The sequence below is a fragment of the Jaculus jaculus genome, chromosome 8 (assembly GCF_020740685.1).
Source record: "Jaculus jaculus isolate mJacJac1 chromosome 8, mJacJac1.mat.Y.cur, whole genome shotgun sequence".
In the NCBI taxonomy this organism is placed as follows: Eukaryota; Metazoa; Chordata; class Mammalia; order Rodentia; family Dipodidae; genus Jaculus; species Jaculus jaculus.
This window is the reverse complement of record NC_059109.1, coordinates 39574844-39589018: the sequence shown is the minus strand read 5'-3', so window position 1 is coordinate 39589018 and position 14175 is coordinate 39574844.

Genomic DNA, 14175 nt, shown 5'->3' with positions numbered 1-14175 from the left:
TCTCCCAAATGGAACAAAAGCAAAAGTAGCAAACTGGCTTGAAGCCACAATCATCCAGCCCACAAGTGCTTCTTCCTCCACCCTCCCACCCCCGCCCCCACCCCCAGCTGCTGCAACCAAGTCTTTAAGGCTGAAATCCAAGAAACAGCAGCCCATGCTGCCCACACAGGTACCCTAACGTGAGCCGCTTGCACACTCACAGTTGGGACTTGCTGGAGGACCTCAGCTATAATAAACTGAAGCAGGTTACAGGATCAGCCAGCCGTTGGCCTGCCAGTTTGTTGCTGATCCTGATCAGTGTGGGTTCCGCTCCAAGCCAGCAATGGCAAGCGTCCTTTACTACTCAAGTCTCTTTACAGCTGACACAGTCTCTCTGTGCATGCCATTTCCCACTGAGGAAATTACCTAATTTGCATAGAAATGATTTAATTTGTATAGAGAGCATAGCTGCTTGCTTCCCTCTCCCATCTTAAAAAAGGAACTCTGAAAGTCAAGATCATTTCAATGTAGACTCAAATCTGAATCCAGGAAAAAAAAAAAAAAAAAAAAGGATGACTTGGGTAATGAAAAATGAGGCCACATCCTTAAACATGAAAATAACACCTCAAAGGTCCAAGGTGTTTCTGACTGACTCAGGTACAGTAATTGTAATTGTGGGCTAATAGGCTTCCAGAAGAGAAAGACTGAAGGTTGGATATTTAATTAAATGCACTTGCTTTGAATTTGGGTGTGAATTAATGAATGCCAGCGTTCAGATAAGAGTTGAAATAAGGGCCAGGTGTGGTGGCACATGCCTCTAATTCCAGCACTCGGGAGGCAGAGGTAGGAGGATCATGGTGAGTTCAAGGCCACCCTGAGACGACACAGTGAATTCCAGATCAGCCTGAGCTACAGGGAGATCTTAACTCAAAAAAATAAATTAAATTAAATTAAAAAGTGGAAAAAAAAAGTTAAAAGTGGGTATATTCTCTCCAGAATCATAGATGAGTCATAGTGCCGGAAAGCATATCTCTACATTCCCTCAGTCAGCATTAATTTCTCCTTACCCTTTGCCCGGTGCCTTTTACATGCCTCACCAGGATAGATCCACCTATTCCATATTAGAGCTCAGCATGGTGCTATCCAGCAGATTCTAGTACCGCAGGGCAGCCTTGAACCCTCAACATCCACACACCTGAAACACCTAGAATGGTACTGGCTGCATCCCTCAAAGAAGACGGTGGCTGGTTTTGCTGAGCAGTGAGAGTTCCCTAGTGCTGAGCAAGCAGCAGATCGTCAGGCTGTTGCTACCCGTAGGCTCAAGAACCTTTCTGAACTGAAGGGGTGGGAGCGCACAGTTTTAACCGCAGCACTCAGGAGGCTGAGGCAAGAGGGTTACAGATTTGAGGCCAAACCTCAAATGGAGAGCTCCATAAGGAGAGCCTACTTCAAAACCTTCTTTTAGTTGTGATTTCTCAGCTATACCTGAGGGAGGGCTAAGACCTGCGACCTGCGGTGCTCTCCCCTGACCACCCTTTCACCTGAGCGCCAATCAGAGCAGGGGCCAAAGCCAAGTGTTGGGCCCACATGGGCTGCCAGCTCCCTCTATGACCTTACCTGGCCCAGCAGCACTCTATGGTATTCATTTTTTTTAATTTTTATTTATTTGAGAGCAACAGACAGAGAGAGAAAGAGGGAGATAGAGAGAGAGAATGGGCATGCCAGGGCCTCCAGCCACTGCAAAGGAACTCCAAACTCCAGACCGTGCACCTGGTATTCATTTGTTAAGTGTGCTTCCTTCATTTACCATGAGTTTGTTCATGAGCTAGGAGAACTCATGACGGTTTCACCTCCAGCCTGACCAGTGTGTGATATGCCAGCATTGCACATAGACCAGCTAATCGGTGTCTAGAACCTCAGCCTGCACATTGTGTGATACGCCAGCATTGCATGTAGACCAGCTAATCGGTGTCTAGACGAACCCAAGGAAATATGGATCTTTGTGCTGGAGGTTACAGAACTGAAAAGCTTCTACGTGGTGTGATGAGAAGCAGATGAGCATCAGCTGGCCACAAACCTCCACGTGTGAGAAGACACCTGCCACCCCTCACCACCTGACCTCACATCCACCAGATGACAAAGGACTTTAGACAGTTACCCTCTCTTTTCTCCTTCAGGTACAGCTTGACAAAGCTGCTTTTCTTATCACATCTCTCTCAACTTAATTGCCCCATTGCGCAGCTGAGATCCAGGGCTGGGGATAATTTTGGCAGAACATCCAGGAGGGCTGTCACTCACCACTCACCGTGACCCAACCCCATGGCAAGGAACATTCAGGACTGTCTCTAGCAACTCTGAGACTTATTTTGTCCCCAGAGCTCCCTCTTGCCTTCCTCAGTTGCAGCATAGGCTGCCCAATTACCCTCAACTGATGTAAGAAATCTCCACTGAGGTCAGCCAGCATGGGTAAGATGAGCAAGCTTAGCACTGGGAATTCGCCTTTGAGGCCTTGGTTGTGTGAAACTTGGCACTGTTAGGTGGAGGACAGCTGTTCAGCTTCGCTTCAAGCTCTGTGTGTGCGTTCTACATAGGTAGTAAATGGCCTGTGAGGCTCCCAACCAGTGGGAGTCGAACAAACCCCAAGCTCTCCTAAGGTGGAAGTCATGACCTCCTGGAAGCTAAGGTGCTCTGACAGAGAAGCTTATCTGCTTGATGAGCTAGGAGAACTTTCCCCAGTCCTGTCTGACTCATACTGAGGGTGAGGAGGACAAGAGAAGAAGGAAGATTTTCATAACCAAAGAATACAGAAGGGGACTGGAGAGATGGCTTAGCAGTTAAGGCATTTGCTTGCAAAGCCAAAGGACCCTAGTTGGATTCCACAGGACCCACATTAGTCAGATGCACAAGGGGGCACATGCGTCTGGAGTTCATTTGCAGTGGCTGAAGGCCCTGGCATGCCCATTCTCCCTCTCTCTCTCCCTCCCCCCCCCTCTCTTTCTCATAAATAAAAATAAAATATAAAAAAAGAATACAGAAGGCAGTAAAGCAGAACATGCTCATGAACAAAAATACCATTTTTTTTGCCTGTTAATAAAACATTTAAATAACCTACTGTTGTAGTTTGAATGTGAAATCTCTCCATAGGCTCATGTGTTTGGACAGTTCTATTTTTACTTTTTTTTATTTTGGAGAGAGAGGGGAAAGAGAGAGAGGATTGGTGTGCCAGGACCTCAGCCACTAAAATTGAACTCCAGATGCTTGTGCCACCTAGTGGGCACATGCAACCTTGCGCTTGCCTCACCTTTGTGTGACTGGCTAATGTCAGATCTGGAGAGTAGAACATGGGTCCTTAGGCTTTGCAGGCAAGTACCCTAACCTGTAAGCCATCTCCCCAGCCCCACAGCACTGTTTGGAAAGGTTGTAGAACCATCAGGAGATGGAGCCTTGCTGGAGGAAGTAGGTCAGTGAGGTCAAGATGTGAGGTTTTATATCCCCACCCCACTTCCTGTTCATTCTATTTCCTTACTGCTATGATAATATGACCAGCCATCCTGGTCTCCTGCCCCCACACCCTCCCCAACATGATATACTGTTTCTCTTACAACTGTTAGTCCAAATCAGCTCTTCCTCTTTCAAGTTGCATCTTGTCAGAAAACAAAGGTTATTAATATACTGATATACATACTATCAGTCAGTTTCACAGAACATGATTTTCATTTGTTATGCCCTTTTCTCTCTCACATCTTTGGTAAACTATATGACATTAATATGTCAACAAGCAGCTACTCTCACAGTATCCATCATTTGTGCTAAAAAGCTGTTTCCTATCCTAAACAGCCTTCACCTCTAACTAATGAGACAGGGTTCTATGACACTATCAGGAGGAAAACACCACAGGTTTACTGTGAAGTGTAGGCAAAACAGGATCTCAAAAAATAAGGCATGCTGGACTGGAGAGATGGCTTAGCTGTTAAACACTTGCCTATGAAGCCTAAGGATCCCAGTTCAAGGCTTGATTCCCCAGTACCCACATAAGGCAGATGCACAAGGTGGCTCATATATCTGGAGATCATTTGCAGTGGCTGGTGGCCCTGGTACATCCATTCTTTCTCTATCTCTACCTCTAACTCTCTCTCTGTCTCTCTCTTTCTCTATCTCTCTCTCTTTCTCTCTCTTTCTCTCTCTCTCTTTTGTTATCCAAATAAAATTTTTAAAAATTAAACAAATAAGGCATGATTTCAAAGTTATGTTTAAGTCATTGGTGTCAGAATGGCCTCTCTGATTTGCAATCCCTGCTCCAAGTGCTCCCATTCCTACATCCAGCAAACCTGATAAATATAAATTTGGACATGTCAGCTATACATTAGGGGAATGTAGCCATTAATATAGCATGAATCTTAACTTCAATTAGAATTTCTCAGAGCTCCTTGGAAACTGTGAGCTTATGGAGGATTTCAAAGTAAGTCTTGGTGCTCAAGAACAAACACCATGCAACTAGATGGCCAGATTCTCTATGATCTCTACTGATTTCTACCTATGTGACTTTCTCACCAGTGGTCCCTGCTTATTGCACCGGGCATCTTTGGAAGCAGTCCACAGAAGTGGGGGCGGGGACTTGGTTGCTAGAGGTGTAGTTTGGGTAGTGCTCTAGTTTGATTGACAGGTTTGGGTTATATAACTTTTAAGCTACTGAGCATGTCTCATCCCATGATGCATCTGATTTGAATCATAAGCACTCCCAGTTCTACATAGGCATAAAATGGTAAATAGGGTTTTGTTTTTCCCTAAAAGTTTAGTTGAGAGACCCAGTTACATTACTGTGCATGTAACCAGAACGAATCCAGACTAGATGGCTCTCTCCTGTTCTGATCCTGTATCTATCATACAACATATCTGAATATGAACTGGTCACAAATGGTGGTCACTAAAGGGAGAGGAACCCTAGTTTGTTGTTGGGAGTATGTAGATATGTATGCAGAGCCCAGAGCAGGTGTGGTCCCATTTTGCCAACATGCTGCTCAAAGGCATGATGAGAAATGGGGTATGTTTACTACCCAAGCCAAGCAGCCTTCCAAGTTGCTGAACTATTTCCTTTTGCCTGCCTGCCTCAACTTCAGGCAAATGATTGAACATCTCTGTGCCTCCATGTCTTAATTTATAAATGGACAAAATTATAGTAGGTTGCAAAGACTACACAAGCTCCTATAATTAAATTTCTTGGTACCATGGCTGACACTCATCCCCTGTGAAAAATGAGGATGCCACCGCCAGGGCAAGTGAGTGGGCAGCACCTGGATGAAGTAGACAGTCTAGTCTAGGAAGATGCTCACCTCCCCTAGAGAGATGGATGGTAGAGGAAGAAGTCACAAGTGGCATTATTTAAGAACATAGCCTTCCCTTTATCTGATTCTGAAAGTAAAAGTGCTTCATCTGTGACATCAAAATGAAAGTGGGAATTCCCACCCACTTCAAATGCAACCCCATCCGGTCAGCAAAGGAAAGAAGTGCCCACAACAGGCCCGTCCCATTTCTAACTGGACAATGCTCTTCTTCCCACAGGAAAGTAGACAATGTACCACTCCTCCATCAATGTTAAGTGGCACTGTAGCTAGCTCCATGCACAGAAAAGCCAAGCCTCTTTCCTGTACTAGCAATACTCATGCAGTTGAAAACATGATTTTAATATTCTTTTTATTGAAATGACTCCAAGGTAATGCCAAAGGAAAACAAGAATTTAGCCAAATGAGCTATTTAGAATTTTATCGTTTTTGTACTAGAGATTGAACCCCGGTCCTGGGCATGCCATACAACTGCTGAATCACTAATGTATATCCCCCACCCACTTTTGACCATTTATCTGAGGCAAGGCCTCACTAAGATGCCTTGAAGTGGTGATCCTCCTGCCTTGGTCTCCTAAGTAGCTGGTATTACAAGTCTGCTTTATTGGGCCCAACTAGAAAACATTCTTATGTTGTGATTTTCTCTGGTTTAAAAGAAGCTAAAAATGGTCCAAATAATTCTGTGTTTTCTTACAAATCAGTTGCAGCTAGAGTCCAAAATATTTTCACAGATTTTCTTAATTCATTCAAATACAATTCATGCTTGACTTTTATTTCAGCCCCTAGTGTTTAGAACTTTTATCTTCATATCTGAGTTAAGTTGGCCTTTAAGAATTGGTAGGGGCCATGTCTCCAATCTTCTAGTTTTTAAATCCACATATGCTGAAATTGTGTTTGTGATCTACAGACTTTTCTATAAGTCACTGGGTTCTCATGGTCTGAATACAACCTTGAACTGAGAACCTTCCCAGTTCCATTTCATGTTTCCATCTAGCCGTTACCTCCAAGAATGACCTTCCCACTGAATTTCAGCTACACAAGTGGATGAATCGGTTGGCTATTGCTGCAACATGAATAACCACAAACCTCCATGTTTTGTTGGGGAGCTGTGTAGGCAATTCTGCTTGTCCTGACTGAAGTTCCTTCTATTGCTAGGTAAACAATTGTCCTCCAGTAATCTGGCCAGGACATAAGAATGGTGACGTCACAGGATAAGAGAACAAAGAGAAATGTCCAAGATTCCTATTCACTCAAGATATCTGGCAGAGCCAGAATTAGCAAAGCAAATAACATGAGTCATGCAAATACAGAGTTAGTTTCTGTCCTTATTGAAAGTTTTGATGTATTTTTCACCATCGGTTTTGCAAGAATTTTGCTACTTAAAAATATTATAATATTGTTTTCTTAATTCATTAGATTTTATTATTCCTTGTTTTTTTATCTATTTATGTATATGTGCATGTATATCTGTGTTCATGTTCATGTGGTTGAGTGCATGTATGCATGTGACATGTCACATGTATGGTGGTCAGAGAACAGCTTTCAGGTCTGTCTTTGCCAATGTACCTCATTTGAGGCAGGGTTTCAATCTCACTCTGCTGTTGTTCTTTCTGCTGATCTCACAAAGAGTTTCCAGTATATTCTCCTGTCTCCACCTCTCATCTTTCCATAAGAGTGCTGGGATTACAGAAGCCCTCGTGGCTTCCAGCTTTTTACATGGAGTATTGAATGCTCACACCCAGACTTGAGCAGCAAGTGTTCTATCCACGGGGCCATATTCCATGACCACTATCCCCTAGGTTTTATGGGTGGGCAAATGCCTTCAACTGTCTCTCTGTAGCCACATTATAGCTGGAGAAATGCAGTCACATGGTAAGGTGCATGGATTTCAGGAGAGAGCGAGAGAATCAAAGCTATCCATGTAGTTAGCTTATCACAACTGATTTCAGCCATTCTTGCATTTTGATTAAGTAGAGATGTATGTTGTTGAGGCTGGCTCAATTCTGTATTTGTGAAGTGTACCCACAGTGTGGCAGGCAGTTCTAAGTCATTATCCTCATTACTGTGTGGGAAGATGTCACAAAGATGACAGGCATTTGGATTGTCTTCTCCACTTATAAGATATTATAGTGCCGATTTGAACATTCCAATAGGAGTTTCTGTACACTATGCATGCAGTTCTGCTGAGCATATGCCTAGGAATGGTACTTCTGGGTGAAAGGGTGTGTGCCTGTCCATCTGAGAGGCTGGCAACCTCCTAACAATGAAATCTGTTAGCTTCATTAAAGCTCGTGGTTTCCGGCAGTACAAGTTGCCCAGATTTGTGTTGTTACTGCTCCTTTTCTAAATGCCTGGTCTTTGTATTTCTAGATGTATTTCTGTCTCATCCACTTCCACAAAGAATCACATTTGCTTGGATTTTTGTTAACTTTGCTCTGAATCTATAGATTATTCTGAGAAAAGCTGGCATCTTTGTGGCATGCCTCTGTGTCTTCATAAATTGTTAATCAGTGCCTCATACTTCGAGTAAGAAAAGTGGGCAACGCGTATGTCAAGTAGGTAGTCAGTGAATGCATTATTAGTACAGGCTGCAGCCTCAGTGGTATTTTTCAGCAACACCATGCACCTCACACACTCCTGAACTCCTTCTTGTCCATTCCTCCAGCCTTGCCTGGCAACTCAGACAAGCGGAATTCCTTCCTGCCCAGTGATCTGTAGTCTTCTTTGACAAACTCACTTCCATTCCCATTGCTCTGCAGTGAGCAAGTGCTCTCTGTGGCCTCCCACCACAGTGCTCCGTCAGAGCCCAGTCCCCACATCGTATATCAGGAACTGCCCAGTACCAGCCGGGGCCACCCTGACAATAGGTAGACTTGTGTTGAACAGTTGAAAATGGCTGTTCTATTTGGGCTAAGCTGCTTGCTTTAGATGGTTAGTTTCGGATTGAAGGGAATCATTTAGATTTAAGTTTAGCCAAAGATATTAAGTGTTCCAATTTAACAAAGGTGTACACGTCAGTCTGATGTTTGTTTCACTATTCATTTGACTTGAAAAATAATATATTTACATTATGCATCTTTACAACAAGGATTTAAAGCAGATACAGTGTTTGGGGTGATTTACACCACAGTTCGTCAAGTTAGTTTAGAAGCGAACCAACTATTGAAAAACTCAGCTAGAGATCATGCAAACGCCTTATCCTGCCACTAGGTGGCAGTTTCACCCGCATAGCTAGCATGACTTAAGGCTCTACAGCATCACTTGACCCATTGGTTGAAAAATGAAGACTAAAATTTTGCCCTGATGAAAGCAGGGTCACGAGGAAAATGGTTAAGAAAGGGTTAACGCAAAGCTGAGCTAACCACGGCCCGTTCTACGAGAGCATGTTTGGGGGAGCTGGACAACCTCCCAGTGTGCTGGAGCACAGGAGGATGGTGCAGTCGAGGGCCTCCTACTGGCTGGTAGGAGAACTGAAGCCCTGAAACCAAGTAGTTAGATCCTCCTGTGAGGAGAAAGGTGTGGAAGCTTTAGGTGGGCACTGAATATGGCTCTGTTTCATTGCTTTCCACTGAAACTATTGTCAACTGTAAAAGGATTGGAGAACTTTACCCATGTTGTTACAGTCAGGTTCACATTGCTGGCAGAAATCACAGGACCAAGAGCAGCTTGTGGGGGGAAAAATTAAAAAGGTTTATTTTCGCTTACAGACTTGATGGGGAAGCTCCGTGATGGCAGGGGAAACAATGGCATGAGCAGAGAGTGGACATTACCCCCTGGCCAACATAAGGTGGACAACAGGAACAGGAGAGTGTGCCAAACACTGGCATAGGCACACTGGCTATAATATCCACAACTGGTGGCTAACCCCACAATGCACAACCCATATTCCCCAATAAGGGGGGTCCGTGAGGAGGGGGGAGGATCCTTGAGTTTGAGTGGACCAGCACTGGCAGAAGACACTAGCTGGAATGCAAGACAGTTTTCCAACCCTGAGAGGGCACATGGCAAAGAAAAGAGTACTTTCTCCTGGGTTCAGCCTCATTTTTTAAAAAAAATATATTGATTGTGAACTTTATGAGCATATTGATCATATTTCCATTAAGTTGTACTCCTGTGTTATCTCTGTCCTGTCCCCGTTCCACTAGGGCCCTCCTCAGTGGGGTTAGGGGTATTCACTGAGGAGTCATGAATGCACCAGTCCCTTTCTGGGGGAAATGTTGCCTCAGGATCCTCCTTTCCATCCCGTGGCTCTTACAGTCTTTCCACTCCCTCTTCCACAATATTCCCTGGGCCTTGGAGGGTGGGTTACAAGTGTCCTTTAGTGTTGAGCTCTCTGCAGCTTCATATTTTCTGCTTTGATGAGTTTTATGTCTCCTCAGTGACTGCCACCCTCTCCCGGGAGGAGATTTTCCGGCTAGCAGTGAAAGCAGCACTTGGGTTTAATCGGCCTCTTCATCTCTTAGGATTTGGCAGATATGATGGTAGAAATGGCTCATCTCCTGCTAGATAGTGGCTTTCTTTTCTTGTGGTATTGATGGATCTTGAGTCTCTCCAAGATTCTCTGACATCTGTTAGAAGCAGACTCTCTAACCAAGAGTGATAACATTATGGATCAAACCTGTTATGAACTGTCATTAAAAAAAAAAAACTTTTGGTGGGTGTGGTGGTACACACCTTTAATCCCAGAACTTGGGAGGTGGAGGTAGGAGGACTGCTGTAAGTTTGAGGCCAGCCTGAGACTACATAGTAAATTCCAGGTCAGCTTGAGCTAGAGTGAAACCTTACCTTGAAAAAAAAAAAAAAAACCAACTTTTGGCAGGTATTACCCTCTCATCTTAGTCAAAGAACAGTGGGAGCTTTAGTATAGAGTTTATGGCCTTCCTATATATAGGCTTCTGACTTGGTTCTCAGTACAATATGGATTCCTTCCCAGTGAAGAGGCTTCATATCCTACCAGAGAACTGTTGATTACCCCCACAACCTGTGTACCACTATTGCACATGTGTGTACATCTTGCTCAGCTGGTTGATTTTGTACTTTGCAAGATTCCCTGCTTTAACCCCAATTTTTTACCCTATGTTCTTGTGTGAGACACAAACTTGCTCTGGTCCTCAGGTTTCTCATATGAAAGTATGGGTGATGTCAATTCATAGAGCTGTTATGAGAAATAAATTAAATAAAATCCACCCAGAGCTATGCAAGAGTAGTGATCAGTAAATAGAGAGGGTAGAAGGTATGAGCCACATCCTGGCAGAGCATCTGAGATCACTATGCTTCCTAAAATGTCCATCCTGTGGGGCTGGCAAGGCAAAGACGCCAACAGAGAAATAAGTCTACTGATGCCAAGAAGCACAGCTGAGTCAGAGGAGCTATGCACACCCCCATTCACCCTTACACACTGACAAGTGTGAAAAGCTACTACTGCATTTCTAGTGACCACCAAGGAAGCCAGAAATACTGAGGCTAGAACATCATGTTCAAGTTTAAACCATACCCCATGTTGCAGCTGCTCATGTTAGTTTTCAGTTAGTACATGAGTAAATCACCTTAACATTAGAAGCTGTACATACAACTTCACTGTTTTAAGCCTATGCTCCAGTCTCCAGTCCCACAGGATGAAGTGTCAGCAGGGATGTGTTCCTCATTGGAGCTCCCAGACAGAATCCATCTCTCTAGGGGAGACTCCATTTCTTTGCTTGCTTGGGTGCTGGTGATTCCATGGAGTTATGGGACTGGATCTTTTTTTTTTTTCCCAGTTACCTGCCTGCCAGATTCCTCCTCAGGTCCTAGAAGTCTCTGGATTTTGCCTGTAGGTTCCAACATCTCATAACCAGCAGTGGAACATCCAGCCCCCCTCTTATAGAATCTGTGGTTATGAATCTATTGGGAGCCAGGAGTGGAATGTAGTAGTTTGAATGGCTAATCCCCAGTAGATTGTTTTATTAAATTGTCTTGGATCTCCAGCCCCTTGGCTGGAGGAGGTGTCACAGATCCTTGAGTCCAGCCCTAGGGTGGATCTGAATTCTAGCCTAAAACGTGCACAGTGCTTGAACTCTGTGGGGTTCCTGGAGTTTGCTTGCTTGTGCTGGTAGTGGTTGCTATTCTCTGTGTGTGTGGACCTGTGAAAGGGCGCCAGCTTCTTCTATCATTATGGAACTTCCCCTGCATCTGTAAGCATCAAATAAATTCCATTACTCCTATAAAATGTGCCTGGTTTGGAAGTTCATCCCAGCAATGTGAAACCGACTGTGACAAAAATTGGTAGCAAGGTGTGGGATAGAGTTGCTAAGATGAATCTGACCATGTGGATTTTTGTCTTTTGGAACTTGTGTGCTGGAAGAAGGGGAAACTTAGTACTTGAAACTGAAGACACCTTCTGGAGTGATAAGCCAAGTATTATGGACTATTCTGATGAGAGTATGAAAATGCTAACTAAGTGCAGAGAGAACTGTATTTGGAGGCTTGGCTCATGAGCTTGCTAAGAGGAAGGGAAATCTTTGTTGGATCTGGGCTACTGGCATAAGGGCTGGCTGTATTCTCTTTCCCAGGTCCAGAAGGTTTGATCAAGATTAAATTAAAATGGACTGGTGTGCTTGGCTAAAGATATAGAACTGAGGTATTTAATAAAGTTGGGAAAACTAAAGCAAGTTTAAATTTTACTGGCACAGAGACTGGTTTTAAGTTACTGAAGCTGATAATTGTCAAATACACTAGCATTTGTAAGGAGGGTGGCCTAAGTACTTTACATTGAAACAATTGAAAGGATGCCTGAGGGAAGACTGACTGGTAGAACTACAAACTCTTTTGAAAGAAGATCTGTAAAGAACCTGCTCTCATAGTCATGATTTAGTTTGTTCCTGAATTAAAAATATGGCTATGCAAACATCACATGTTCTCTCTGATATGTGGATCCTAGCTACAAATGATTGTACTTCTGTGTGATTAGGGATAAAACTCAGTAACAGAGGCCACTAAGCTATAAAGGGGATATAAAGGGAATAGAAAGGAAGGGAGGGGGGACTTAATAGCATGGTATTGTATATATGAAAGTAGAAGAACAAATTAATGGGATGAAAAAGCCTAAGTGAGGTCAGGTGAAGAGTTTGAGTAAAGGAAATGTGGAGGGAGGGCTAATCAAAATCTAAGAGGATATAAATAAGTCATATGGAAACCTACTCTTCTGGACAATGGAATACTCAGGAGCCATAGATTGTTACTAGAAAATTTTCAGTGCCAGGGATGGGATACCTTCCAGTGAGTTGTTGGTCAGGGAGGTCCCTGATGTCCCCCAAAACATTATAGGCCATTGCCAAGGCCCTTGGTTTCCCACCAGGAATAGATGGTAAGACCCTATTGATGAAGACTCCACATACTTGGGCTGTAAGGTCACTGAGAAATCCTGCTAGAGCTGAGCTGATAACCTCCTCCATGTAGGCCAGCTGACAGAAAGCTGGAAAGAGCCACATTGCATGCAGTTCAATGGGAGAGAGAGAAATCACCAGTGAAGATACTCAACAATGAACACTGGAAACATTTTATTTGGCCAGTCAGGCCAAATGAGCCAATGGGTGCAATAGTTGTATGTGTGTTAGGGGGGAATCAACTATCCTCTAATTTGACTGAGGCCCACTCCATGGGAAAGAATAAATCTCTGATACTGAAAACCTACAACATGGGTAGTCATGATCCCTAGGGGTGTAACATCTGCTGCTGTCTGGATAAATGTATATACTATGCTATCAAACTTCCAAGTAAGCACTTCTCTTAATTTTCATACCCATATATTAATGCTATTCTCACTTTGGGCTAGAGAAGCTTCTCTTTTCAGTGACTTCAGCATCATAGTGCTGGGAAGAAGTGATAGAGAAGTGCTCAGCACTGCAATATCTCTATCACACCTTCCAAAGCTCAGAATCCATTGCATAAGAGGTGGCAGAAAAAATATAAGAGCCAAAGGAAGGGTAGGACTCCTTACAATGAACTCTTCCAGACACAAAATGGCCTGGATATCCATGACCTCACAGTGCCTGACACTACCTACACAAGACCATCATAATAGGAGGAAAAGATCATGACATAAAAATAAAAGAGAGACTGATTGAGAGGGGAAGAGGATATGATGGAGAGTGGAGTTTCAAAGGGGAAAGTGGGGAGAGAGAGGGAATTACCATGGGATATTGTTTATAATCATGGAAGTTGTCAATTAAAAAAAAAAAGATCATGGTTATGCCCCACACACCTGGTACTAGTTTCAGAAGCATGAAAAATGTGTGTGAAGTGGATCATGGAGTGCACATGGTTCCAGGAGCCACTGCTGAGACAAATCATATAGACAGGACATGATGGTTCTGAGAGGCTGGCAAAGCCATTGGAAGACAGACCATGGTTTGCAGTGGAGACACGAAAATGTTTGCTATCCCAGGACTGTGCAAGGGCTACCATGAAGTGTGTTGGCTTAGGATGGAAGTTTTCCCTGAGCACAGATCCTAGCTGGAGAAGCAGAATTGGAAAATTTCACAGACTTGTCACTGGTCACTGGTCACTGGTTATGAATATTGTACTTGAACTGCAGATGTTTGATGCTTGCTTGATGTTTATTGAGTTTGCATTGTTCCAGTCTCTCCTTGTTATGCCTTATATCAGTTGGAACTGTTTACTCTGTGCCTTTATATGTTAAAAGTGTATTACTTGTTTTGATTTTATAGGACTCACAGTTAATAGACAATCTTAAGTTTCAGTGCAACTTGGGCTTTAGAAATATCTTAAGTTGATAAATACTATACAATTCTTTAAAGCTGGATAAATACACTTTACAATGTGTTATGGTTATGAATCTATTGGGGGCCAGGGGTAGAAT